General features: G+C 40.3%; 1 long non-coding RNA gene across 3 annotated transcripts in view; it reads right to left on the bottom strand.

The window, feature by feature from the left end:
* LOC110406024 overlaps positions 1 to 26867 on the bottom strand; it is a 162981-nt gene that overhangs the window by 94776 nt on the left and 41338 nt on the right. The window contains exons 2-5 of one of the 3 annotated variants that reach the window (XR_002443205.1): positions 10933 to 11097; positions 10244 to 10454; positions 8376 to 8669; positions 5832 to 5902 (exon numbers count right to left, since the gene is read on the bottom strand). This is a non-coding gene — a long non-coding RNA (uncharacterized LOC110406024). Of the gene's footprint in view, positions 1 to 5831; positions 5903 to 7493; positions 8670 to 10243; positions 10455 to 10932; positions 11098 to 14193; positions 14354 to 26867 lie in introns of those variants that run through there. The other 2 variants (XR_002443206.1, XR_002443207.1) reach the window with 2 other exon arrangements.

Genomic DNA, 26867 nt, shown 5'->3' with positions numbered 1-26867 from the left:
TGAAGCACGGTGACCCCACCACAGCTGCCAGCAGCACAGAAGACGAGCACATAGGCAGGTTGTATTCAAAGCTTTATACACCTTAGCAGCATCCCATGCTGTCTTCAGAAGAAAATTGCAGACTGGCATTAAGTACCCACTATCATTCGCATAAGTGAAAAGTAATTTCATCTTCTTTAAGTGTGCAACGATGAAGAAAAGCCAATAATATGGGGACAGCATGACTCTGTGCTGATATCACCAATCCTTGGCATTAGGCTTGTACCCCGTGTTCTGCCACACTACACAAACTAATCTAATCTCTGCCTTCCTCCACCATTCCCTCTCTCTTAGAGGTCTTAGAGTTCAGAAGTTTGTCACTACTCATGCCAGAAGCAGCCACTACAGACATCTCAATTCACTATATGGAGCACAGCTCCTAGAATAGTCTCTGTTAGGAATGCTTAATTTCAGCTATTGTTCATCTTCCCTTAAAATATACCAAAGAGTGGCTAGCCTTGCCGCCAGCCTGGGTCCTGCAGTTCTCCTTGAATTTTAGACAACAGGAAAGAGTAGAGTTGTGCAGAAGGGCAATTGTTCCAGCATCTTTTGTAATTAAAATGTAATTTAGTCTTGACTACTATTCTACAGTTCGTATCTCCTCCTTTTTATAGATTTCCACACTCATTTCATTGGACTACATTTCAGGTTGTGATTCTTGCTTTTCTACATGAGAACTTCTCCTCTTAATCTCTCTGCTCACCAAAAAATTATCTACTTCTTTTCAGCAAGGAAAGCTAGCAATTTAGAATTAACTCCATCCTTGTAAGTATGTAAATAAATATTCAAAGAATTCAGAATTCAATTTCCAGGTTCAGTAAATGGCCTCACAAACATACTGATATAAATCAGCCTGATTCCTCCACTGGCAGCATTTACATTCTGCCATCCAGTTACTGTTTCAGTGAAATTGCCCTTGTGCTCATCCTTAACCATATTGGTCTTCTCATAGCGGAGCTCTGCTCCCAAAACAAAACTGCAGCATTGATGCTAGCAGTCAGGAAAGCCACTCAGGGCATGATCGATTGATGTATTAGTTGCCAACTCAATGTCACTGACTTCCCAAGGAATTGAGGGCAACGAGATCGCTGGTTAATCAAGTCTCACATTTACCAGATTATCAGCAAAATGTATTTTCTACAAATGCATAGCAGAAACATCAACATGACACGGCAATCTGTTTTGTTAATAACTGATATAACTGTGTAATTTATTGCTGACACCTACAGCAAGGCAAGGCTCTCAAGTTCTTGCTCCTCAGTGGCAGAGAGCAAAAATACATAAATCATATAAAATAGAAATGCCCGAGAAGGTTTTTAAAGCGTGCTCTTCTTTTAGCTCCACAGACTTCAACAATGACTTCAAGCCTGACACGATGGCAATGCAGTGGGTCTGGGCCTCATTAAGTTTTAATCAACCTTTATCCACCATAGCTTTTGAAACGAACTGTTACTAATGACTAGTCATATGTCAGTCTAATGAATGGGATGCAGACTTCCATTAAAATAATGAAATTAGCTTGTTTGGACTTTTGTTCCAGTTCCATGGCACACAGCCCCAGGTAATTACAGCTAGCACTACTCGTCCGTATTAAAGTCTGTTTATTTACTTAAGGTCTGTGGTTGGGACATCCCAATTTAGCTCATGTCAGCTGTTTTTTATGAGTCTAGAAACACTCGTCTTATTAACAAAGAGATAAATACATGCAGGCAAGGCAAAGTGCTAAGGCATCAATTATGTACACACAGACATGCAAGAATAGAAACAATGTGAAAAAACATAGTAAGTGCACTAGTCTCTAGTCATAAAACTATATCTCAGTGTCTTCCTGGGACAGCAGCAATTACTTCTGGGAAACTGAAGAAGGTTTCAAAGGCATCTTTGCTAAGTATAATTTGGCCCCTCTGTCCCTTAAGATCCTGAGGGCAGACTAAAATAAACTGAGCTAAATTTTCAAATATTACTGCATTCTAGACTGCCACAGTTGTGACACAGTGCGATGACCTGAGCTGCAAACACGTGGCAGTTTGGCACCTTACTGCACACCCTGTGAATGCAGGGAGCTTCAGTCTGATTTGAAATGAGAAATTATTAATATGTTGTCACAAATCCATTTTGTAACAACAAGAATGGTATGAACAGATCATACCGAAGACTTTCTAAGAGTTCCTTCCAAAGTTACTCTGGTAAGCATCCCCTAATTACATCCCATAGTCACAGACTGCATCTACAAGTGATGAGGAAGACACGTACAAGTGATGGTTTGGGGTGGCCAAGCATGGACACTGATCTGTGTCTGCCTGCCCGGGCTTACAGCCCATCCCCTCTCTCCCCCCACATCCATTCAGAAATATCAGATCTTTTGTCTCATCGCTAGACAAAGAGTTTACAAATGGGAAGAAAAAACCCTACTTCCTATTCACATAGTTATGAATCAAATGCTTGCCATGGGTTTATGCATTTATGCATAAACAATGCATTTATTTTAAAAAATAATCATTATACAGCAGTTCCCACTTTCTGATTTCAGCTTATAGTTTCAAGTCAGAGTATTTTCATAGTCATGATACGAACCTCTCAGAAACACTTTTTTTCCCCTCGTTCAGCCCCTCTGCAAACAGACAGCTAAATGCAAGCCAGGCCAGGCTCGTGGTTTAATGGGATTTAGTTTGAATGACTCTGAATTACTCCAGCTGTAACTGATACCACACCGTGCCCAAAAGGGACTAGAGAAGTGGAGGGGAACTCTCCGTGCAGTTACAGTTACCGTGACAGAGCTGGACCCAAAGCTGGATGCTTCTTAGCTCAAAGTCTCCCACTTCAAACAGACAGTGAAAATGCCAATATTAAAACCTTCAAAAGTCTATAATTTATAGAACCATAGAATCATTTGGGTTGGAAAAGAACTCGAGACTCGATCATCAAGTCCAACCATCAACCCATCCCCACCATGTCCACTAAACCATGTCACTCAATGCCACGTCTGCCCTTGCCTTGAACACCTCCAGGGACGGTGACTCCACCACTTCCCTGGGCAGGCTGTTCCAGTGCCTGACCACTCTCTTGGAAAAGACATTTTTTCTAATACCCAACACAAACCTCCCTGGCACAACTTGATGCCATCGCCTCTCATCCTACTGCTAGTTACCTCTGTAATACTAAAGGACCCTATAATGCAGGAGAGATCAAGGACCTCCCTTCCTGTCCTGTTTAGAGGAAATGAGACTTGATGACACTTTCACTAATGTAAGTCACTATTGATAAAGCATTTTATTTTCCTCCTTAGCCTGCAGACTAAGTAAGCATTGAGAGATCTGTGAAAAGATGACATCAGCTTTGTTTTTCTATTGTTAGCTTCCCCTTGAAAGACAAAAAGCGTGACAGTTCACCAGATACTCTTTCTGGGAGAGCCCTGCACAAAACCACAGTATGCTCTTGTTACTGCTGCGTGCCTCCCACCACAAGCCAGAGGACACACTGCTCTCAGCTAAGTTGATTTAGCTCAATCTGCAGTCTTTCTCCTTTTAGATTACATTAGGCCCTGATCCATCTTTCAGATTACCTTTGGCAATTAACTGAGATGGCTAATTCAGAAGCCTAATTGCTCTCTGTTACTCATGTAATCAATATAGACAAACCGCTGTATTAGCACGCTTGGAAGCTTAAGTATAAACACTAGAAGTTTTATGGTTTGACTCAAGCCTGATTGCTCAACAGACCCTAGTGGAACCAAGTCCAAGTGGCTTCCAAATGTTCACAGAAGAAAAGCACGGCACAGAAAAGCAGGCATCAACTACCTCAGGGCCTCATCAGCACTCACACAACTCTTCTTTCCCTTTCCCTGTGCCCCCTGCATAGCAGCAGAAGAGCAGACAGCTCCTCACCAGGTCCCCACAGACTGTGTTCTGCCATGACTGATTGCTGTGTGGGGGGCCGTGGGGGCTGGAAACAGTCACATCTACAGCAACAGACCAGTTCCCAAGCCCTAGTAGCTAGAGATGTGCTTGAACTCTGAAGAACAAATTTGTCTTTTCCAAAATTTTCGTGGATTACGTACTCGTGTTACCTATGCAGACTTCTCATCCCGCTCTGAATTTTGCAATTTTTTTGGTCTTTGGTTAGCCATCATGGCAACAAGTCCCGTGATGTGGGTGAGAACTGATTCTTTTGTCATACCAGAATTTCATGGATACCCATAAGTGGGTATCTGGTAATATTAAGAAGTAAAAAGAGAAAGGAGAAACAAATGTTTCAATTAAAAAAAAAAAACACTATAAAAAATTAGCGCTTCAAATGTTTTGTTACATAACCGTTTCCCTATTCCCAAACTTCCCCCACTTCTACACCAAATTCAGCAAGAGGACAACAACTGCAGCTCGCGGGGCCCTGTGCCGGGCAGGACGGCTCAGGCTGATCCTGCACCAGCCTCAATTCTGTGCTGCCCTTTGCCTGACTCCTCATGGACAGCGAGTCGCACTTGCTTGGTTGATCACTGCTGCATATTGAATGGCCCACAGTGATATCTCAGTCTCTCTTCTGGACTGATACACATTATTTAGATCTCAATATGGTGTGATGAGTAATTTAAATTCTTTTCCTCAGATATGTATTAGCAACGGCTGCATTTAGCTTTATCACTTGCCACTGTGTTACAAGTCCCCTTGGTGAAATCCTCAATTCAAATTAGGTCCCAATTAAAAAATTTAAAAATGACATTTACAGAAGTGGCAGTATTTTCAAAGTGGCATAAAACTTGTAAACAATAATGACAGCAAAAATAAACAACTAAAACGTTGGATTTAGGGAATGCATTTGCAATTTGAAGAGATCTGTAGAATATGCTGGCAGTTATAAAAACTAAGATGAAATAGAAAGAATATTTACTTTCTTCTGGCAATGTATAAATTGCCTGCATTTAGAATTACTGCCATAAATTTTCAGCACTGACAAACATGCCGGTACTGTTAACAGCATTCAGTGATTACTGGGACGAATAAGACTCATTTCTAGCATACCATAAAGACATAAGGAAAATGAATTTTTAAACGTCCTTAAGCTGGATCCCACAGCTATATAGCCAAGAAAAGAAAATTCATTCCTCTCCTTAAAAGTTTTTTTGTAACATTCGCTTTCCATTACATCAGATCCAAAGACAACTGAACTAGGCAAGATGCGGGCTTCACACCAGGCTCTAGCTGGCTCCAAGCACACTTGGAGCACAACACTACCCTGAGCTCCAGGACTATCAGCAGGCACAGCTGGCTGAAACAGAGGGGTTCCCAGTCGTGTTCATGCCATAAGTCTGATAATAGAGCCCCCAATTCCAGTTAGATATTTGGGGGACATTGACACACAGTTGCAGGTTAGAGCTCTCCAGCCACATCCTGCACAGAAAGCCAGGCCAGTCAACATGTAGCGTACACCATGACAAGACCCTGAAAAATCAATGGAATCCCTCAGCAGACAGAAAATTACCATGCGTTTGTTTGAGTATTTACAAAAATAGGGCCTGTCTTAAAGTCAGGAGGACCTTTTCCCAGGTCACGAGCTGGCAGACAGACATTTTGGCTTCAAAGCAATTTCTCCAGATGTAGATCACTGCAGCACACACTGCAGAGCACCTTACTGCAGCCCTGCCTCCTGCCTGCCCTCAGCGGTACCCGCACAGCACTCAGCCCATTCAGCTCCTCATTGCTACGTCACAGTGCTTGTCTCCATGAACCACTTCTTCACACAGATTTAAACTCACATTGAACCAGCAGATACTTATGGATTGAGTGGCAAATACTCACTGTAGCCACAGCGACCTGGAGCACCAGACAGGGTGAGAAACCTCTTCATGATTCACTCAGTCATCTTTTCCCTGGAGATAAAAACGTGCAACAGCTCAGTCAACACAAACAAAAAAGTGCTCAAGACTTCTCCAGACTCACAAAAAAATATTTAAGCTTTTCGCCTTAAAGCTGCACATAACAAATAGCCCTGCAGTATTTGTTGTTTTCCTTCTGCACCAGAAGGGTGGCCCTGGCTCGTGCTGGTAGATCCATCCATGTATCACTCTGGCTATACACACAACGCCTCAGCATTAAACCTCTGTGAGCCCCCTATAGCTATTCCTGGATTTCTCCTTGGTGTTGCAACCCCAGGGATGGGAATGGGGAAATACAGGGCCTACATAAACACATTTAACCTCTTTCTCTCATTGTTGTACACGTGTTTCTCAAATTGATTTTACTAGGTAGTTGTACAAGAGGAAAACCACCTGCAAACACAAAGCAGTAAGCAGCTGTGCAGCCACACTTCCTGGCCACGGCTGCCTCCCAGGTTGCTCACTGCTCTGCTGTGTTTTATCATCCTTTTAAAGAGGAAAAACATACCCAGAAAGAGCCTTCTATAATAACACCAGTAGGATTTTACAGAAATGAAGTGACCTTTCACAGGCATCACCCGAGCTTCTTTCGGCATTTAAATCAGGCAGTGTGCTGAGCAAAGCAGACAGGTGTAACAGTAGATTGTCTCAACAATTCTGAGGGAATTACGTCAACAGCTGTTGCTTTTTTTATTGTTATTAAAGCAGAAGTCAATAATACATTTGCTGACATTCCCAGCCGGTACTGAAGCGGTACCCCACCCACACCAGTTGTAGGAGCTCCACTGAAGCAGGAAGGTAAGTATAGGTGCACACCCACAGTTTGACGCCCTGGCTATCTCCAAGCTGTCCCCTGGCTGCAGCAGGCACGTCCCAGGGACACAGGGCAGCTGGCTGGGAGCCACCAGCAGGCAGGGCTGGGCAGCCTTCTGGGGGCTTCTGGCTCACCTCTCCCAGCAGCACTAACTCCTCCAATATAAACCGTAAATTTGCTTAACGGGTCGCAGATGTCATCTGCATATTTGCTGACTCTTCCAGAAGTTCCTGGGAATGCAGACAGCATTCTTTTCATTGCTGCAACAAATAACAATGAATTTTCATTGTTCCAAGAGTCTGACTACAACTGCTGCGGGCATGCAGGCAGGTGTGTGATCCACAGGCAGCCGTCTTAAAGCTCTCACAGCTTTCCTCAGCTGCTGTCAGCCCTGGCAGTAATTTCCAAAAGGTATTAGAATATTCATAGCCACTTCCAAACAGATTAGGCGTAGGCAGTAAATCATATGAGATTAACTTGGCAAAACATTTTTATCTTTTCATATGCAGCTGTTTAAATTTCTGTAGCAAAGGAGATTGTTTCATTCTGCTCTAATATTTGGATTTACCTTTGCAGCAGAGATGTGGAAGGTGTGATGAGATCAAGATCTCAGTTTTAGCTAGCGAGCAAAGAGAGCTTTTTTTCCAGTGGATTACAGGGCTAGGTGTCTGCAGTATGGACATCCTCCCTGAGAAACCAACGGGAAACTTCCCAGCAACTCCAGAGTGAGATAAGATCAATCATCACAAGGTTGACAATCAGAAGCAGGAGCAAGAAACAAAAAAGTGCCCCTGATGCCTTTATTTAACAAACCACACAGAGGAGCACAAATACTTCACCTGCCATATTAACACCAAACAGCATCACCCAAGCTCACTGCAAATCTGCATACTTCAGACACTCAGTCTAAAAGAAGTGAATTCAACTCAAATTCTATTTATAAGTCAAAATATTCACATGCTTCAGCATCTGGAAGATCAGGAATTGGGATACTTTCACACTTCAACATTTCAAGCAACTTTCACATCTCATATGAGTAGTTCAGTAGAATATTCCCCAATTTAACCACCAGAAATACTTAAATAGAAGAAAATACTTTAAAAAATAAGTGCTTGTTCTTTTTAAGCTTGGATTAAATCCCTTCTGGACATGTGATGCTCCACAGCTGTCCTGGCTTGTATCAGTGTGTTTTATGTTTCAGTATAAGTCAGTAAATACAATATTAGGCATCAAGAGCAATATGGAGAATTTTTGCTCATGAATTACCCCAAGCTTTCCATTGCACCCAACATACAATGTGCAGGAATTTCTAGCACCACATATTTCACAGCATAGATTAACAGAACAGGATAACCAAACCCTGCTGCAGCTGCTCTGCTGATGAACTTTGATCGCGCTGCCTGCTGCTCCACGGCATTTACACACTGGCTCCACGTTGCAGTGCTGACAACATGTGCTTGCTGTCAAGCTTCTCAAATGTAAAATTATCACACAAGCCAAAATCAATCTGCATGAAAGTTTACAAGGGTAATTTCTGACCTCCTCACTTTTAATAATGAAAAAAGAATAATGAAGAGACAGTAAGGCAACAGAGGACCAGACAAAACATACAGGCAATAAAGTAAATCCTTTGGAAGAAGGAACCAAACGTACTTTCAGTGGCACAATACCAAACAGTGCTTCCAGTTCAGCCATCACAATTCTCTTCTAAGTTTGTGGTATATCAGTGCATTAAGTGGCCTCATGTCTGAAGGCTTCCCACTTGTTCCGTAACTTATTTGAGGACAGTTCCAGACATGTTCTTTTTCTTCAAAGCAGGTTTAAGGATGATGACTTCACACTCCTGAAGAACCTCTTGGTTTCATGGTAACATAGGAAATGATGTAAAGCCCCTAACACTTCAGCAGAAGGTTTTCCTTTGACTTGAAATCCACTTTGGCTCAGCCCCTAGAAATGAAGAGTATCGAATTGCCAAGAGTTCACTAAAAAAAAAAAGTTTCTGATCCTCCCATCTTCCTCCAAGCTTTCTTCCTTCTATTCCCTACTGTCTTGCAGCTATTGAGACTGAGACATGTGAGCAAACTTGCTTCTTGACAAAGTCAAACTATATAAAGCCATTATTTAAATGCTAAAACAAAGGTGAACTCAGACAAGTAACAAAACTAAAATATCACATTCCAAGAACAAAAGGCTGCACAAAGAACGGAAAGCCACTGGCTTTTTCTCTACAGAAAAGGCAAGCTTGTCCTTTGCTGAGGCACCCCTTAGGGCAGAGAAACCAACCCTCTAGAGCTCCTTGCTTCTCACCTATTTCTCAAATGCAATTACCCAAGTTCATAAGTAAAAACAGGATGTGTACCAATGAAGAGAACAGCCCTTGAAGTCACCTTGATTTGGAGCAGGAGCTAAAGTCACTGAAGATGAATAAACTTGGAACCAAGCCAACATAAAGCACAGAGGAAGAGCTCCCTGTCTGGCTAAGCCCCTGTGTAAATCTGTACTAGCAAGTTAATGCTGCCCTTGTCTCCTGCTCCAGTACACGCTGCATCAGCCCAAGGACAAGCCATTAACTCCTGTGCAAAAAGCTGACCCTTGCGGGGGCAGCTGCCCCACACCTCTGCTGGGAGCTCTGCATGCAGGCAAACTGCTGCACTGTTCAGCAAAAGTCTGTAGCTGAGTTGTGCATTCAATCTGTGTTAGCTTGGCTATTGAATTTATTTAAGGAAAAACGATGCTGCTTCTACTTCGTTTCCATGACAGCAATCCTAAGAATTTTGTCTTCATATAAATGAGTTATTGCTTTTTGTGCTTCCATAGTTTAGGCAGAAAAATTAACATAATATGGTTTCAAGAAAGACAATCAAATCTTCCTATCCTCCCAACACTCCTACAGGTAGCAAATTCTTAGATTTCATTATCAGAGGTATAAATGGGGTGAAAAGCAATCCACATGCCATCAAGTATTAACACTGGAGAGATTTAATTTCAGAACAACTTCTATTAGAGAAGATTCTTTTGATGTCCACGTTTCTGCACATGCTCACAGAGAAAAACAGCCTAGCTTCGCATTGCACATCTCTCAGATTTAGCCCCCTGAAAGCAGCTTTGAGATACTTATCCATCAATTATGGTCACTATTCTCCTTCATATTTAATTTCACCTCTTATTTATTGGTGATATATTCAAATTATTTTCCCCTGACCATAACAACAAAATCTCTTCAAGATGGACATTTCAAAGTAGAGAGAAAGAATTTAGGATGTGAACACTGTTAGCTAAGTCTTAGAATTAGGCAGGCTAAAAAAAAAAAGTACAGAAAGAATTAGCTCCTCTCACCTTTAATGCTCATAGCAAAGCACAGAGATTATATGTAGGATGAATTGAACAAATTCTACAGCAATTTCACAGCACAACACAACTAGGACATTTTTAGCTTGAAAACAAGTGACGCGATGAGACAGATCTCATCATGTGGTTACGATTCTGCTGACTTTGCTGGAAGAATGAAAATTTGGACTCACCACCAGCCATTTGCATGGCTTTGACCAGCCTGCAGTTGACTCATAAGGCGCAGCTGCCAGCTCTGATGGATTCTGGGTTCTTCTCAGCACTTCAAGATAGATGGGTGCATAAGCATGGCATTTATGCTGTTATCAAGCATGCAAGCAAGCACACTAAATCAGCCACAGAGCAATGAATGTTTTAGGGTCAGTTGAGCAGGAGAATGCAATTCTGTAAACAGTAGGGGCAGAAAGATTTTTCTTCAATAAGAAAAAAAAGGGAGGGTTGAATACAGAGAAAGATGAAGAGGCACCTGTTGAGCAAAGCTTGATCAAAATCCTGATAATTCCTGCTGAACAGCAAACTGATGGGCATCACTAAGTCACTCATTTTAATCTGATATATTTTAAAAAAACCTTTAAGAAACTAATCATTATAATTAGATATTCTTCTTTTTATGCACTATAATCATATAGAAGGAAGATTTTCCTGACACAGTTTGAAAGATCAACCTGCCATTACAAACTTCTAATGGTGCCAGCTATGACATGATTTGTTTAAAAACAGTTTTAGTTCAGGAGACAAGGAAGGTCTTGAGTTAATTTGTTTCAAATTTGCCAGTCTTCCTAATTAGACACAAAAATGTGAGCACATCTTAAGAACTCCACTTGAGCAAGTGAAGAGCACAGCCAATCACACTGCAGCTCACCTTTAGAACAACTGAAACAACCAGGAACCATCAGTCTTGCATAAGAAATATGCAGTTCTTCCTCCTTGTGTAGAGTAAGTCACAAGAAAAGAGTAAATGAGGTTCAAACAAACAATCTGGGTCATTTGCACAACAGGACCGTTGGATCCCACAAGGTCTCCACTGCTGAGAAATAAACAGTTAAGATTACATTTATGAACAGCAGAGATATTTGCTACAACATAACACATCATTCAGAACACTGAGGAGGAAAGAATTTGGCAACTACTGCTGAAAAGAAACTGAAAATACAGAAAATTAATGAGGAAGTAACTATAGTTTGTATTGAGAGAAGTCTGTTCTGTCAGCATATAGAGATTTCCAACCATACTTGACACTGGCAAAGTCCCTGGAATTCACTTGGCTCCTTCCATGCTCCCAGGACCGCAGCTAGGCCAGCCAAGCAGTGCCAGACAACTAGGCAGACAGGGTCTCCAGGCTGTTGTCTCCCCTTCTTTTACTAATTCTGCACCAATATTATTTTCATCCAACTTTATGCTCTTAGGAGAAAACAGTGACTGAGCAAACAATATTGTATTTTTAAGAGCACATCGTTGTAACCTACAAGAGCAGTAACCTAGCCTTAAAGCCCACTTCGCTATAAAAGAACAGAACCAAGAGAAGTTATATTTGGTAATAACACTGCCCATGGTTTGTCCTTCCTTCCTAAATAGTGATAAAAGCCTACGGAAGTTATTCTCTCTCTCCTAAGTTCTCTGCCAAAATATCACCTTCTGGCTATTATCAGAGCAAGGACAGCAGCTTACAGGAACCTCTGCCCCCTTAGGCACTGCTCAGTCCTACAACAAGGGGCAAAAGGGCCCAGGCTCATCACAGAGCTAGTAAGGTGGTCAGATCCACAGTGCAAGTCTGTATCTTCAAACCCAACAGCCAAGTAATCCTTGGGAGATTACCTGTGGACTATTTCCATTTAACTTTTAATCAAGTACATAGACTCAATCACAATCTAGCCTTAAAAAAATGTTAAAATATCCTCAACAACACCAATAAATTCAAAAGACAGGTACAGCATGCTCTTAAAAGGAGTGGAGGAATACTAGGAATTAACTAGGAATCTATACAGAAATAATAAATGCAAGTCATGAACAGGATTGTCATTAGAGATCGTCCTAGCCATGCAAACCATCATTCTAAGAGGAAGAACTGAGGAATGTGGGAACAAAAAAAAATTTAAAGGATTAGGAAAACCTTGAAGTGGCAGGAACAAATGGTTTTTTTTTTTTTTTTGAACTTCATTCAGTTCTAATCTAATTGTCATTGTTTTGAGACTGAGGAAAGTTTCATTTTCAGTACATTATTGTCATGCAATTTTCTATGGTACTGCAAGTTTTACTTTGTATCCTTCACATACTATCTTTGCTCTTATGCTATTTTCTTTTTTATATTATTTACAAAGGCTGATTCTTCTTTTTAATCCCTTTGCAGTCTCCTATTTCACTGAACAATGTTGCTTCGAGATGACTAATGACACGTTTGACATTTACATTTTATTGGGAAGGATGTAGACTGCGTCTTTCTTCTGTTCCTAAAACATGTCCCTCATTCTCCCACAACAGTGTTTTGGGGACAGTAGTTGCATCCCCATCAATTTTCTTCAATTCATTACACACTCCTTCGAATACTGACTTTTCAAAGTTGAATATTTTTGTGCCACTACTCTTTGTACATATTGTAGCCTCATGAATATTTCAAATCCAGTCGCATTATGATCACTCAACCTCATAAGCTTACCAGCGTCTATCTTATTTATCATACAGGTCCTGCTTCATTTCCTGGGACTATATCCAAAATATCCTCTGAGGTTTCTTTTTTTTTTTTTTACTTGCTTATATAAATTATAAGAGAAAACAATCTTACGCTACCACATGTATCTTTTCTCAGGCATTAAACAATTCTTATTCTAGTCAAACTTGAAGTAATTGAAATCCTCTGTGATCAGTGCTCCATCCTTTAAATGAGTCTCCACAAGTGCATAAATATTTCTTCATTTTCCTGCTCACCCTCTCATGAATAACATGCTTATGATCGTACCCTTCACCATTTCCAGACTGTATTTTCACACCAATATCTGCTTTCTTCTTACTAACTTAGTTACATCCAAGTATCATACAAGCCCCTTTTCCATTTGTCCTGCTGTCTGCCCCACAGCTGAGCACCGGCTGTAAAATTCTGCATCTCACTACCTTAATGTTCCTTACAAATTTCTCAGGCACTTAATCTGCAAAGAAGTTCACCTCTAGAAACCTGCAGAAAAGGATGAAGATTTGAAGGACTCTCCTTTTATCCAAACGCACTAGGAGTTTTTAAAATGTTGAAGAGAAGAAACTGAGAAAGTCCTGTAGATATTCCAGCAGGCTGGAACAGTTACTGCTTGCCACAGAAAATGGCCTGGTTTCAGTCACTAGCAGGACTTGCAGAGCACAGCTCGCTAGGTCTAGCCCTCAGAACTTTCTTTGAAGCAGCTGCAGACGCTGAGGACTCTAGCAGGAGTAAAGGTTGTTGCATCCTGGCTTTCCAAATATTTCTCACCTCCAGTAAAATGGGTTCTGTTCAGCAGCAGAGCCAGGCTGGGACCGCTGCCATGTCTAACGTCTGGCTGGTGATGCTCCACATACACAGGGTAAAAGGAGCTCAAAGCCTCTTTTGACAGGCTGAGAATCCGGCCATAGTAATCAAGATTATATATGAACAAATACGCCTACAGCAAGATCAAGTAGCACATCAGTTATTTCCAGATAATGACGTTATCATACCCATCTGCCAAAGCCTATGTCTGTTAGCCAAGGACAGCTGGCAAGAATGGATGAAGAACCAGCCAATTAATGAACTCCTCTGCACACATCTGGTAGAAAACCGATGACTATTTCACCACTTGCACAGCAGAGAAGCAGCTGTGCTGGAGAGCTAATCTCAGCCATGCAAGCAGCAGTTCCCAGCACCGACCATTCAAAGGACAGGGTGCAAAGCCCCTCTTTCTTCTGAAACTCAGATTCTTTACATAAGACCAGTAGCTCTCATAGGTTAAAACCTAACTGTAGTACATTAGCTTAGGATTTTGTTTTTTAAGCGAAGAAACAAGAGCCCAGGCCCATACTTGCATGTAAAATCTGCTCTGCAGGATGGAGCTGCCAAAGGCAGCATAGAATTTCAGAATCTATTGCTTTTCTATGGATGTCTGGAAAAAAAAAAAAAATAGCTTACCTCAATATTAGGGGACAAAGCTTTGAAGCGCTCTCACCTTCCACAGGAACCAGGCAATGAAAACTGAGCCATCTCATTGCATCAAGGGGGTGCAGAAAGCTAACAAGACAGCACAGGAATCTCTCCTTTTTGACATGCTTTCTTTAAGAGAAAGATGATGTCTCATCTTAAACTGATGCAAATTAAGAACCACCAAAACAACTGTGTTTCAAGCAATGAAGGCTAAAAGTCATTTCTGAATAGTTCAAATTGAGGGCAAGAAAAGCTATTTGCTTAGATAATTCCTATAGCTTCATTTGCCATTTTAATCCCATTAGGTTTCTCTAATTAAAATCAGATGAATTTTCAAGCGATGCTACCATTCTCAACAGCTCGTATTCACTTGGGGTCTCCATTTCTCCCACACAGTCCTCAGTCTGTTACCCATCCCTCAGTCATTAGAAACCATTCATGAAGATCCACATCTCCAGGCTTCCCATAAAATTAAGGTCACTCTTAAAACTCTTGGTTGTTATCCTAAAGTTAGTCTGAAGTTGCTCCTCTGCAGAGCTCGTCAATTCTGGGTACGGAGGGGGGGCAGGAACAGGGAGCAACATGGGACTGTTTGTAAAGTTTTAATTTTCAGATCGCAATCTTTTCACATTCAAGGTGAGGGCTTTCTCATGCAACTCTGCAGAATCTGGACACAGTCACTTACACAAAGTAAGTGTGAAAATCATCACCTAGATGTCCACTTTTAGTGATCGTATTCCCCACAGTTCAAGATTTCTCTTCAAGCCTTTTAGCAGAGAGATGACTGTTCACTCTGTTTCCCTTCTTAAATACAACTCTCAGTGCCAGCTCAGCCTTTCTGATGCACTTTTGCACTTCCACACAGAGGAAGGTTCATTTCAGCAGCATAGAAGTCATCACTGCACACAGTCTGTAAAGTGCTTTCTCATTCTGCAGGATGAAAGTCACTTAATGACAAGCTATTAATAACAAGTAGCTGGTGTCATTGCGCTTAAATATCACTCTTCTACATTCCTTTTAGTAAAAAAAAGTAGGAATTCAATCATTAAGTTATACAGGGAAGATAAAAATCAAAAATTATGTTTTGAGAAAGACAATGCTAGGTACAACAATCTCACAAGATAAAGTGGGTATTGCTGTGCTTTAAATGAAAAGCACAGCACAGCTCTGTGAATCCACATGTAACTGAGCCAGGGCTCAGCAGCCACGTGGCTTTGAGCATCATCCAGACTCTGGCCTTGTGTGGGGCAGCACAAGAACATACAGCCTTGTTGGGGCATATTGCTTTGGGGTACACAACCACCTATAACCAGGGTGCAGCCCATCTTACCTGATGACACTGATGGTCCTACAGCAGAGGCAGTACAAACGTTATGTCTTATTTAAACATTATTAATAATAAACTAAATATTTTTAAAGGTTTTAGGTAAGATTTCAGTGTTTGAGGGTCTTAGGCTGGCTCTCAGGACCACAGTTAATGTCACTATAAAAAAGAAAGCATAAAAAAGGCAGCTAGACTGCAAAAAGGTATTTGTTGGCTTGCGTCCAGGTGAAACTAGACTCTGCTTTCACACCTAACATTCATCTACTGCAAACAACTCAAACAATTACTCCACATATCTACTCCAGTTCAGGTATCTGTTCTGTGTATATTTAGTCTAGAGGCTCTGTGCAGAAAGTTATTGATCCTTTTAATTGGTAAGGACTTCGCTAAGTGACAAAACTGTCCACCCACTTTTCCTAATTAAGAAAAATCCAATTATCACACACAAGTGTAGATTGTAAAGACTGTAAATACCACCCATCATTCTTCAGGAATTGGTACTATTGGCATGTATGTTCCCAAACCATCTGTACAGTGAAGGACTCATTAAAAATGACTTGTCAACTTATGTACTAGTTTGTAGGACAGCAGCTTACCAGAAAGTACAAGCATTTGGAAATGGTTACAGACTGAGACTGCCCAGGGCCCCATCCAACCTGCAATTGAGCACCACCTCCAGGGATGGGGCACCCACAGCTTCTCTGGGCCTCACCACCCTTTGGGTAAAGAATTTATTCTTAATATCCAGTCTAGATTTCCCCTCTTTTAGTTTAAAGCCATTCCCTCTTGTCCTATCACTACTAGACAGCGTAAAAAGGCAATCCCCTCCTGTTTATATGCTCCCTTCAAGTACTGGAAAGCCACAATGAGGTAGCCTTCTCTTCTCCAAGCTAAACAAGCCCAGCTCCCTCAACCTTTCTTCATAAGAAGGGTGCTCCAGCCCTCTGACCATTTTTGTGGCCCTCCTCTGAACCTGCTCCAACAGCTCTGCATCCTTCTTGTGCTGGGGGCCGCCAAGACTGAAGCATAATGGGATCTGTACCCAGAAATGCTCCAGGTTTGGACCAAATTTGTAATTTTACATCTAACAAATGACAGAAAAAAAGGAAAAGATGAAGGAAAAGATAAAATGTCAGTGGAAAACTGATTTAAAGTATTTTATTTCTTTATGATGATAAGCCATGGGATACTCCCAACATTTAAAAGAGGATATCTTTAATATGAAAAAGTTTGATTATTGCATCTTACTAGGAAAATTCAAATAGAGAACTTAGGAAACTAATAACCAATTACAAAAGTAGAAACATTTACATTAATGGTGGAATAAGAAAGACATTTTAAAATTCATATTTTAATCCTAGTTTGCTTATTTGCTTCACCAGCTCCCACCAAAGAATGGAAAATTATCTGAAAAAGGGTTTATACAGTAAAAATGAACACACGCATACATCCTTCTCCTGAAGTAAAATCAGAGAAAGATGACATTAAAAAGCTTCTCTGTGTTCAAAGGACAAGTTCAGCAAAACTAAGGAAGATCAGCTGCTCAAGATATCTTTCTGGTCAAGAACCAGAAAAGGAAATAAACAAACCCTTCCAGCTCATCTTTATGCATCATAAAACAAATTAAATTAGGTTTTTGTTCACTGTGTTGTGCGAAAAGTAATTTTGTCAAGAGTCATTTTGATAAAGTCAGGCTGCTTCTCAATCACTGCACAAACAACTTTTTTTATCAAAGGTTATCTTCCAAGGAGATTTAAAACCACAAATATACACAAAGTTTATGTCTTTCATACCTGACGCGCCTACTTCAAATGTGTGCCGGGATGCTAAATCTACCAATAAAGTTGATATCATTCTGTTTTATGCGTTGTACTAAAATTAAGGCCACAGGAATTTTCTCACTGACATAAGATAGAGAAAAGCATTATAGTGATTGTGACTGTTTACAATCAAGATGTAGACATCCTGCAAAAAATAAAATAAAATCTATGTGTATAAATGAGAAGTTTGTATAGCAGCCCATGCTTTTGTGAATACAAGGGAGTAACATATCTGGGGAACATTTAGAACTCTTCAGAAAAGTCAGACTGCTCGAGGTGAAGGTATTCTGATAGCCCTTACAAGTTCTCCCATTGTGACAGACTCCTTAGGAAATTCTGCTTCGATGTTCATGTAAGGAAACATAAATAAAGTTATGTCTTTTCTCCACAGAGTAACATTTTCAAAACTTTCCTTTATTCTTTATGTAGATATGTTCTATATTTATAGACACCGTACCCTGAGAAGCTTTAACTGTTATTCTAACCATAATCAGAGGACTAAAATAGTTGTCAGAGGTGCAACAGTAGACGCAGAAATAGAGGACTAAGATGAAAGATATACTCGCAGAAAGGAGTTGGTCTATATATATATTTATACGACTGTAGACAAGTAAGATTCATAGATCTAAATTAAGCTATTGCATTTTGACAGAAGAATAAAAATATGCCAGTTGACTGAGAGATTACTGGAGAAACATACTTGCAAAAGAAGACTGTAAGAGAAACTTCTCTCCAAGAGAAACTCCTACCATGTAAAGAAGTTTGGGAAAAGGTTTAAAAAACAAAGTTGAGGAGGCTTAAGAGAAAAAATAAATTGAATGGTTTATCAACTTCAGCACAGACAATGAATTAGCAAGCTTTCCACCTACATCAAACTTCTCTTTCTCAAAGGGATGTTCTAGTCCTATACACATACTTCCTTCTAAACAAAGTCCTTAGTAGGTTAACAGCAGATGTTCTTTAACATGCTAAACATTAACTCCATACTTTACAATAATTCATTTTAAACAATGCAATTGGAGAGCCAGGGCATAAACGCAGGACAGAAGAGCAGTCAGTCTCTCCAGTTGAAATACTCCAATGCTCAGTAGAACCACCCCAAGGATGTGTGCAACCCAGGAGGAGTTTCTGCTGTCACCCATCAGCCAAGACCCTGCAGACCATTTCAGAGGCTAAATAGCCATCTGCTAGGAAACACACTGCTCATACAGGAACAGAAACTGCTTCACATTGTTACCTTCCTCAACACCAAATAGCATTGGATTGCTTCTCACATTGGCATTAAGAAAAGTTTCCTTGAAACAGAAGATGATTGCTGGGAACAGGGTAATTATTGCTCTTCTCTGATCCTAGCAACATATAAAAGCTAGACTAGGCATCACACAATAGTGCTGCAGAACTCTCACATAGGCTGTGGCTTAACAAAACGTGAGGAGATGAATGATAAAGGTAGTGAAGCACTGGAACAGGTTGCCAGTGGGATGGTGAATGTCCAGTCCTTTGAGACGCTCAAGGTCAGGCTGGACCAGGCTCTGTGCAACCTGATGGAGCTGTACGTGTCCATTCAGCACAAGGGAGTTGGACTACTGACCTTTAAGGGCCCCTTCCAACTCAAACAATTCTATGGATTTTAAGAAAGAGTCAACCAGAAATTGAAGAGATACTGACAGTACAGCACAAATCTACCCTCTGAGAAGATATGTATTGTCAATTGAGCAGGAGTCAAAACTGCTACAAAACATAAATCAAAGCTAACAGTTTACCCGCTGTAACCACTGACATAAAACTGAAATGGCTCCAACAACCTAAAAGTATCTGGAAGGTGCATTAGCTATAAGGTAAAAGGCCATTTATGGGATATATCGATGCCTTTGCAAACTTAATATTAACTCACAACAGTTTCCAAAGAAATATTACAAAGAAAATTTCTCAGGTACACTTTTTTTAATTTCCTGTCTGGTTGAATGGCAGAGATTTAGTCAGGTAGCTCAAAGGCCTAACAAAATTATATGAAATTATGTTATGCAAGTATCACAAATTTCAGTTGAATAATAATATTGAAATTATCCCTGTAACACCATGCAGACATTTAAGAACAAAATAGGTTTACTACAGAGAAAGAAAAATGGACCAACATCCATTCCTACCAGACAGAGATGCCTTTAGTTGAGCTGCACCAGTTCATACCAGATATGTGTAGAGCTTGGCCATGGCTCTCAGGTCTTGTGCCAGAATAACACTGTATGTGGAGGCAAAACTCCTTTTAGATAAGTTGCAACATGCAACTTACATTGTGACATTAGTGACATACAAGTGACATTACAGGTTCCCTTTTCCAAGGTCTTCATATCATCACCTTCGCATTTCTGCTCTCCATTTCCGCATTTAATTATGTTGCAAAAATGTGTTTGTTTGTTTTTTTTACCCAAATCCAAATTTCATGGGTGAGCATTAAAACTTCAGTAAAAATATAATATCCTGTGAACCTCAGCACGTATGTATTTTGCTTCTCACTAATGGCCATTCTCGCTACAGAACAGATACAAATTAAAAAGTTAAAACCACTTGATTGTAAAGAAGAAAAAAGAAAAAGAAAAAAAATAACCTCACAAATTTTACAACCTAAAAAGACCTAAAAAGAACTAGGATTTCAAATCTCGGGCAACAGCCACACAGTATCTCTGAGAAATGTGATGCACATTTTCTTTCTGAATCCCTCTTCACAGAGGCTGCAAGTTGAGAACTTTGCCTGTGCTGCCAATGCATCCCTGTGACAGCAGGAGCCTCTGATTCCTTTGGGCAACATCCAGCCCAAGTGAAACCAAGTGTCACAGGTGGTGACCTTCAGCAATGCCTCTGCTCTAATTAAGAAAGCATGATACTGGGAAGCAGAAAGTACTGACTGTTTGCAAGGAAAAGGACATTCGGGCTCTGTTTCCTGAGAGAGTTGCATTTTTTGCATGTCTATACCTCTGGCAGAATGAGCTATGCTAAGAGCAACATTTCTGTAAGAAAATTGGAATTTGTGCTTACAAGTAGATTCAGACAAGGGTTAAATATTTCATATGAACTATGTATTCGTACTTGACATCTATAAAGCCAAGTCAGGCAACACCTTATTTACTCAGAGCAACCTGTGCTTGCTCCCAGACTGAACCAGCAGCCACACAGTGTGTTTTTCCCAACAATACATTTATGGACACAAGACAGAACTATGGCAGTGCAGGATTCCCATCAGATGTTTGCTCCGTGATGATCCAATTCCTGATCACCTTGAGGTGCACAGAAGAAGAGTTTGGCTACAGATTGCTAACAAATGAAAAAAGTTTAATGGGAATTTGAGTTTCTAAATAAGCAAAATTCTAAATAAGTAAGTAGAAAAAGTACAGAGCAATACAGATTATGTAATCTAGATGTTAATATTTCAATTTTCATAAGAAAACTATTATGCTTTTGATTTTTATTTTTTACTAGTAGGTCTACAGTAAAGAGAAGACAAGGTAGGTGATGTGCAGGGAAAAGGAGTTTCAGCAATCCTGATTTCAGGAAATGAGCTGTGTATGTTGGAATATACAACCATGGTTTTATTTGTAGAAAATAGTCGTCATCCTGCTGAACTGGTGCAAGCAAAATTTGCAAGCGCCAGTTACAGACTCATTTTAAAACTAATGAGAAAGGTTTAATAATATTTGGAAGCTTTAGCATTGCCTCCTCTTAAAATCTGAGGAGGTCTTAAAGGCTGTTGCAGAACTATGGTGCTTTCCTGTATCTGGCTAATGCTGGTATTCACCAGATAATCAAAATGCTGTGTAGATTTTTCCAGTTACATACAAGCAATGGCTACAAGGTGTACACAATGATTACAAAGGTTATAAAGAACTATTTAAATCCTGACATTATTTAACATAACAGCAGCTGAAAAAAAAAAAATCTAGGTACCAAGAGTGACACAGCTTCTCCTCGTGCTGATCCCTTCTTTCTTTCACTCTCATCCCACTGTACCACACCAAACAGCAAGAGCACACCCTTCGCCTACAAATAATTTCTTTACATCAGGAGCAAAAGAGGATGGTAAGGATTTCTCTTTTTCCTTTTTTCTCATTTCATGTCAGGGTTTTTCTAAGACTGGAGTTGAGAAGTTATTCTGGTACAAAACTCCATGAGCCTTTGTTACGAATTTATTGCCAAACTATACCACGTACACGTTTTGATACGACTTCAGTTTTTGCTTGGCATTATCTGATATATGAAGCAGCTGACAGGTACAGATTTTATTACCCTGACCAAACTAATCTAATGCTATTGATCACCACCTGCTACAGTACATTGCATCTCTGGAACAAGACCATCTCTGGACCGGTACTTTTGTGTGCTCAGAAATTAGATAAGGGATGCCTTCGTAGCAAAACAAAAAGAAAATTCAAGATCATTAAAGAGCATTTGAGGAGATAGCAGGGAGCCTGAGGGGATGTTCCCTTTCCTTTCAAAAGCTTTCTGCATAAATCAAAATCAATCAAATATATACTAGATGAACTTTGGGAAAAGAATCCTCTGAAGTCATTTCTTTAAAATAATAACATCTATTTTAAAAAACTACAAATGGAACAATTATTTTCATAACTTCATGCAAATAACAAAAATACAGCATTCCTAATCCACAACTAATATACACCCCAACTGCTCTGCTACAGACATTACAGGATTTGCTTTCCTCACAAAAAGGGAAACAAACAGAAGCATAGAAGCTCTGTGCTATATGACACTGCACAGCCCAGTTGGGTTTCCTGCAGAAACTGGAATGAGCTTGTATGAATGAAAATAATCCCTCAAAGTTGACTGAGAGGCCATAGCTTAGATGCAGCAATAAGATGTATTTACCTGGCAGAACCTGAAACCACCTGTAATTGGTGGATAGGCTACACTACTAAACTTTACATGGGCTCCACTTTCATCCAGAAATTGTTTCTACACCTTAAAATTTCAGTCTCACTTTGTTGTTTGTTTCTATCAAAATTAAAAACCATTTCCTGGACTGCACCCACACTGGGTCTCAGGAAACAGTTACCTTTACGCTGGAATATCTTCCAATGCTGAAAACACTTATAATAGAAGACAGAGGAGATACTGCATGGAAAAGGCTCATCGTTTTGGGAAGAATGGATGTTGGGGATGGAAAACAAAAAGTTTTGAGTCAACTTTTAATAGAATGGCACAGCTATTTTGCTGTAGTCTCATCTGCCTCCACAAACAGCTTACTAGAAAGTGAATATATGGATCTGGTGCTGCCACAGAAACAGATGTTCTGTGACTTTCATGATTTGGTTCTTCTGAAATCTTTAACACTAAGCAGAAAACAGAGAGTGAGAGTGTGTGCAAGTAGTCACGCACACACACATATCCTTCAGAGCTGTTAGAAGAGACCGGATTTAATGTGCTCAGTGATGTCCTTCATCTCAACAAATTATTCACATTGGTAAAACTCCCTTAACAAATGCATCCCTGAGCACTCTCTAACGAGAATAAACAGAGCTAAATGACATTATCAGCTAAAAGCAAGAGCTATAGAATATTAGGAAAAAAATGAAACAATATTCAAAGACAGCAATGAACTGTAGAGATTTTTCCATTCAAACTGTAGATTAAATAATAAGCTCAGCCACGCGGTTTTTTCAGCTTTCTTACCCCTGAAGTATTCCTGGCCCCTAACTAGCAGAAGACCAAAGCAAAGAATTCAAAAATCCCATTCATATCGTGCTAAATTGGTTGCTCTGAAAGACTGGAAATGAACAACAGCCCTTTTTCTACCTCAAGTTATTTTACACATGTAATATACTTCTATAATGACAGTGGTTAAAGCTGTAATACTGGGGGGTTCAATCAACTCATTGTGGACATCAGTTTCTGTCTGAGTGGCAGAGATTAAAATTAAGAATAGAAACACTGAACAAGTCACTGGTCTGCAGTAAAAAGCAGAACAGATGCATCTTTGCCTTTCAAGAGCTATGGAGAATAGTAAGGCTTCCTATACAGCAGCACTGATACCCCTGTCACCACCTACTTCTCCAGATGTAGAACAGAAGGTAATCCTAATAGTTGCTTTAGTTCCTGCCAGTAAACATTGCCTTCTGAAGTAAAAAGTGATGCTGCTATATTCAAATAATGTTTCACAGAAAATGGCAAGAGTTTTCAGTAGTGAAGGAGAGAAAGCAAACCTGCAACACCCACCACTTGCAAAGCTGTCCAGGTACAAGTACCTCATGGTATCTAGTCACAGAAAAACACGTTTCCTTTTCCAAATTGCTGTACTGTGTCTCCAGCAACTGTTTTTAAGCACAAGTGACTTCCTGCTATTGACCCAAGAGATCATTTCAGCATAACAATGAAGTTCAGGTCAAAATGCAAGCCACTGGAACCAGAAGCTGGAAGGCAGTAAAATCAGCAGAGCCAGCCAGTTAAAGAAACAAGAGGAAAAGTGAACCAACATGAATAAAGTTTGCTCCAGCATATGTTCCCAAAGAGTTCCAGGAATTTTAGCTTCTACAGAATGAAGTACACAACACACGCTCAGCTATGAGGCATGCAGAAATCACAAATGGTCTGAAACCCACAGCCAAAGATGATGAAGAAGCGGTGAAAAATAGTGACCACAAAGAACTGACTAGGAATGTCATTTCATTCCTTCTACTAGAGCCTCTCCCAGACAATTTGATGTTTGGGAAATTCTTGGCTTTAAAGCCAAGTCACAGTTGAAGCTGGATTACAAAGACCAAAGCAAGAACAAATGAAAAGAGGACAGACTGGTTCCTACAAGATGAGAAAATTGTATCAGTTCAACCAGTCAGCAGCAGCAGAGTCTGGAGATTAGGGCTATTAGAGCTTGAATCCAGCTAAAACATGCAAACAGTTCTGTTGTGCTACGCCTGTGAAAACTCTGCACCATCAACATTTTCAGCACAGCCTTTCGTTTATTTAATCACCTTTTTCTCATTTCTCTTGCAAATATAAATATCATAGAATAGAAACTAATGAATGCTATAAAATTATGAAAGCGTACTTCTGTCTTCTCAGTATTGATGCTGAACCTTTGGTAAGCAATGGGAGAAAGGGGAAGACCAAGAGGTACACAGGTTTTAGAGAAGGGTACATTTTAGCCATAATGGGCTGTGATAAGAAAGAAAAGAGCAAAGGTAATTCTGTTCAACTTGAAAAAAGAGGAGAGGAGAGCACAAGAAAGATGATCTTTGCTGAACCAGCATGTGGCTAATAACAAACACTTGTTCTATTAATTTTTTTCATTTAAATAAATGCATAGCTGTCCAGTCTGAGCTTCTGATAAATTTATCTGTAGTCATCACTGAGATGAAAACAGACATCGTTCATCCAGACACATGACACTGAGGAATCCAAGTGCATGGCAGATTTCTCATGGCAGAAACCCCACAAGCAACACTGGGAGGAATGGATGAGCAATTCTCCAGCACTCACCAAGCATCCTTCCATAAAATAAGTGATTTAATTTTTATCTTCCTGCAGGGGGTGAAATCTGTTCCCTGCAATTGATAGTGATGTATTGCCAGATCCTCCTGAAAGTGACACATTATGTCATAATGCAGTGAGCTATTGCTTGTATATAAGAGGCAAGTAACTGCCAGCAAGACTCACAAAAGCTGGATCTTCAGATACATTTTAGCTTTAAATTGACATCAGCACATTGCTCTGCACATTAATATGCAATCTTTTTGACAATTATTTTCCTCCTAAAGTCTAAAATTAGAAGAAGCACTACCAAGTGTTTTCACACAGTGCTGCTACTGTCTCCTCTCCTTATCTTTCTGTAGTGAGATTTAAGTTTCCTCAAACCCCACAGCAGAAATCCCAGAGGGATTTTAGGAGCACAAGAAATGCAGAACAGGCTGAACTGTCTCGTGGAAAGCTGATGTGCAACACAGTGGAGCAGGTTTTGTGGAGCCCCTTGTCTCCCTTGATTGACAGCTAGTGAAAAGCATACCACAGGCAGGCTTACCTTTAAATCAGAATTGTCTGCTCAAGCAGAAACAACATTAACTTGGATCATTATATGAATCTGTCAACTTCTGTTTCCATATTTTCTATTGAGAAGTTAAGGTTTCCCAGTGCCGTTAAGAATCTACACCATTAGTTCAAACAGCTATTTACTTTATCGTTCAGTAATAGCTGTGATGTCAGCATAGTTTCACCATACACCTTGTTCCTCAGTGACATGCTGTATCTTGACCCTCTTTAGGCCAATTAAGCTGAAACTAAGGAAATAAGTGGCCAAACTCCATATGGTTTGGTAGTCTTGTTTTATTTTGATTTTTTAACCAGACTTTTACTTAGACTTTGCTACAAATGAAGGGGGGCAGGAGAGAACATTCCAGCTACCAAAAGCGAGAACAGGAGATCCACTGCTTACAGTAACTGCTACAGACTGCTTTATATGTGAAGTCGACCCACTTGTAGGGCAGCTCTTTTTGCAGAGGAAGGTTTTCCCTTCCCTGGCAGATAGGGTTCTTACAGCTTATTTCCAGAATTTTGTATATGAGAACCACCATCCCTGTGAGTTATGGAAAGGATAGAAAAAGTCTAAAACATGAACCCAGTTTGATTTACAAGACACGAATTGCCCATTGTGTTGGAGCACAGGCCAGCTTCCAGACTTGCTTCTCTGGACTTCTGTCTTCTTCACCCTTCTAGAAATGCCATTATTCATACTGCTTTATCACCCACAGGCCAAAATTACCTACAAATGCTAAGTATGACACAAAAACATGGTCTCTAATGTGTGTAAGAGCCGATCCAAGCCAAAAAGAGTTTACACTCAGAAGAGACAAGAGCAGAAAGAAGCGACTTGCACATGCAATTCTAATCTTACCAATTCCTAGTGCATTTTGCTCTGTGGTGATACACAGACCTTGTTTGCCTTTTTATTGCAGCTAACCTATGCAATTGCAGTCCAATGTCAGACGGCAGCAGTATCAGAATAGAAGTCTTTTTTTTTTTTTCTTTTTTTCCTTTTAGAGAAACAAGAGAAAAGTATTATTACACAAGTACTTGCCTTCCTGCCCCTCTGCATTAATCTGCCAGAAGCTGTGGCAGGCTGCAGGCTGATTCTGATATCTTCCTTGCCAGGGAAGCACCAGTGCAGCAGCCTTGTGCAATCCCACTTGCGTTCGTGTTGGGTACCATGCTGCTCTTCTGTGCTGGAAAATGGGACTGGGGGCCAGAGCAGTGGGGATGAGGACACACAGAACTTCAAGGGCTGGAGAAAGTGGTTAGGTAAAAGCCTACATGGGTTACATAGGGGGCATGCGTCTGGGCTGACACGATAACTGCAATGAATATGAATATTTGAAAGGTATAAGAGATGCAGAGGAGAAACACTGGAGTAACAGCAGAGCCTTTTGTTTTCAGATTCCTTGCAGCAATTCCATACGTTCCTCTCTTTCACAGCCTTTTTTTTTTTGCCCTTCCTACACACAAAACTACTTACAGCACGT

The sequence above is a fragment of the Numida meleagris genome, chromosome 13 (assembly GCF_002078875.1).
Source record: "Numida meleagris isolate 19003 breed g44 Domestic line chromosome 13, NumMel1.0, whole genome shotgun sequence".
Lineage (NCBI taxonomy): Eukaryota > Metazoa > Chordata > Aves > Galliformes > Numididae > Numida > Numida meleagris.
This window is presented reverse-complemented; position numbering and strand designations above follow the sequence as displayed.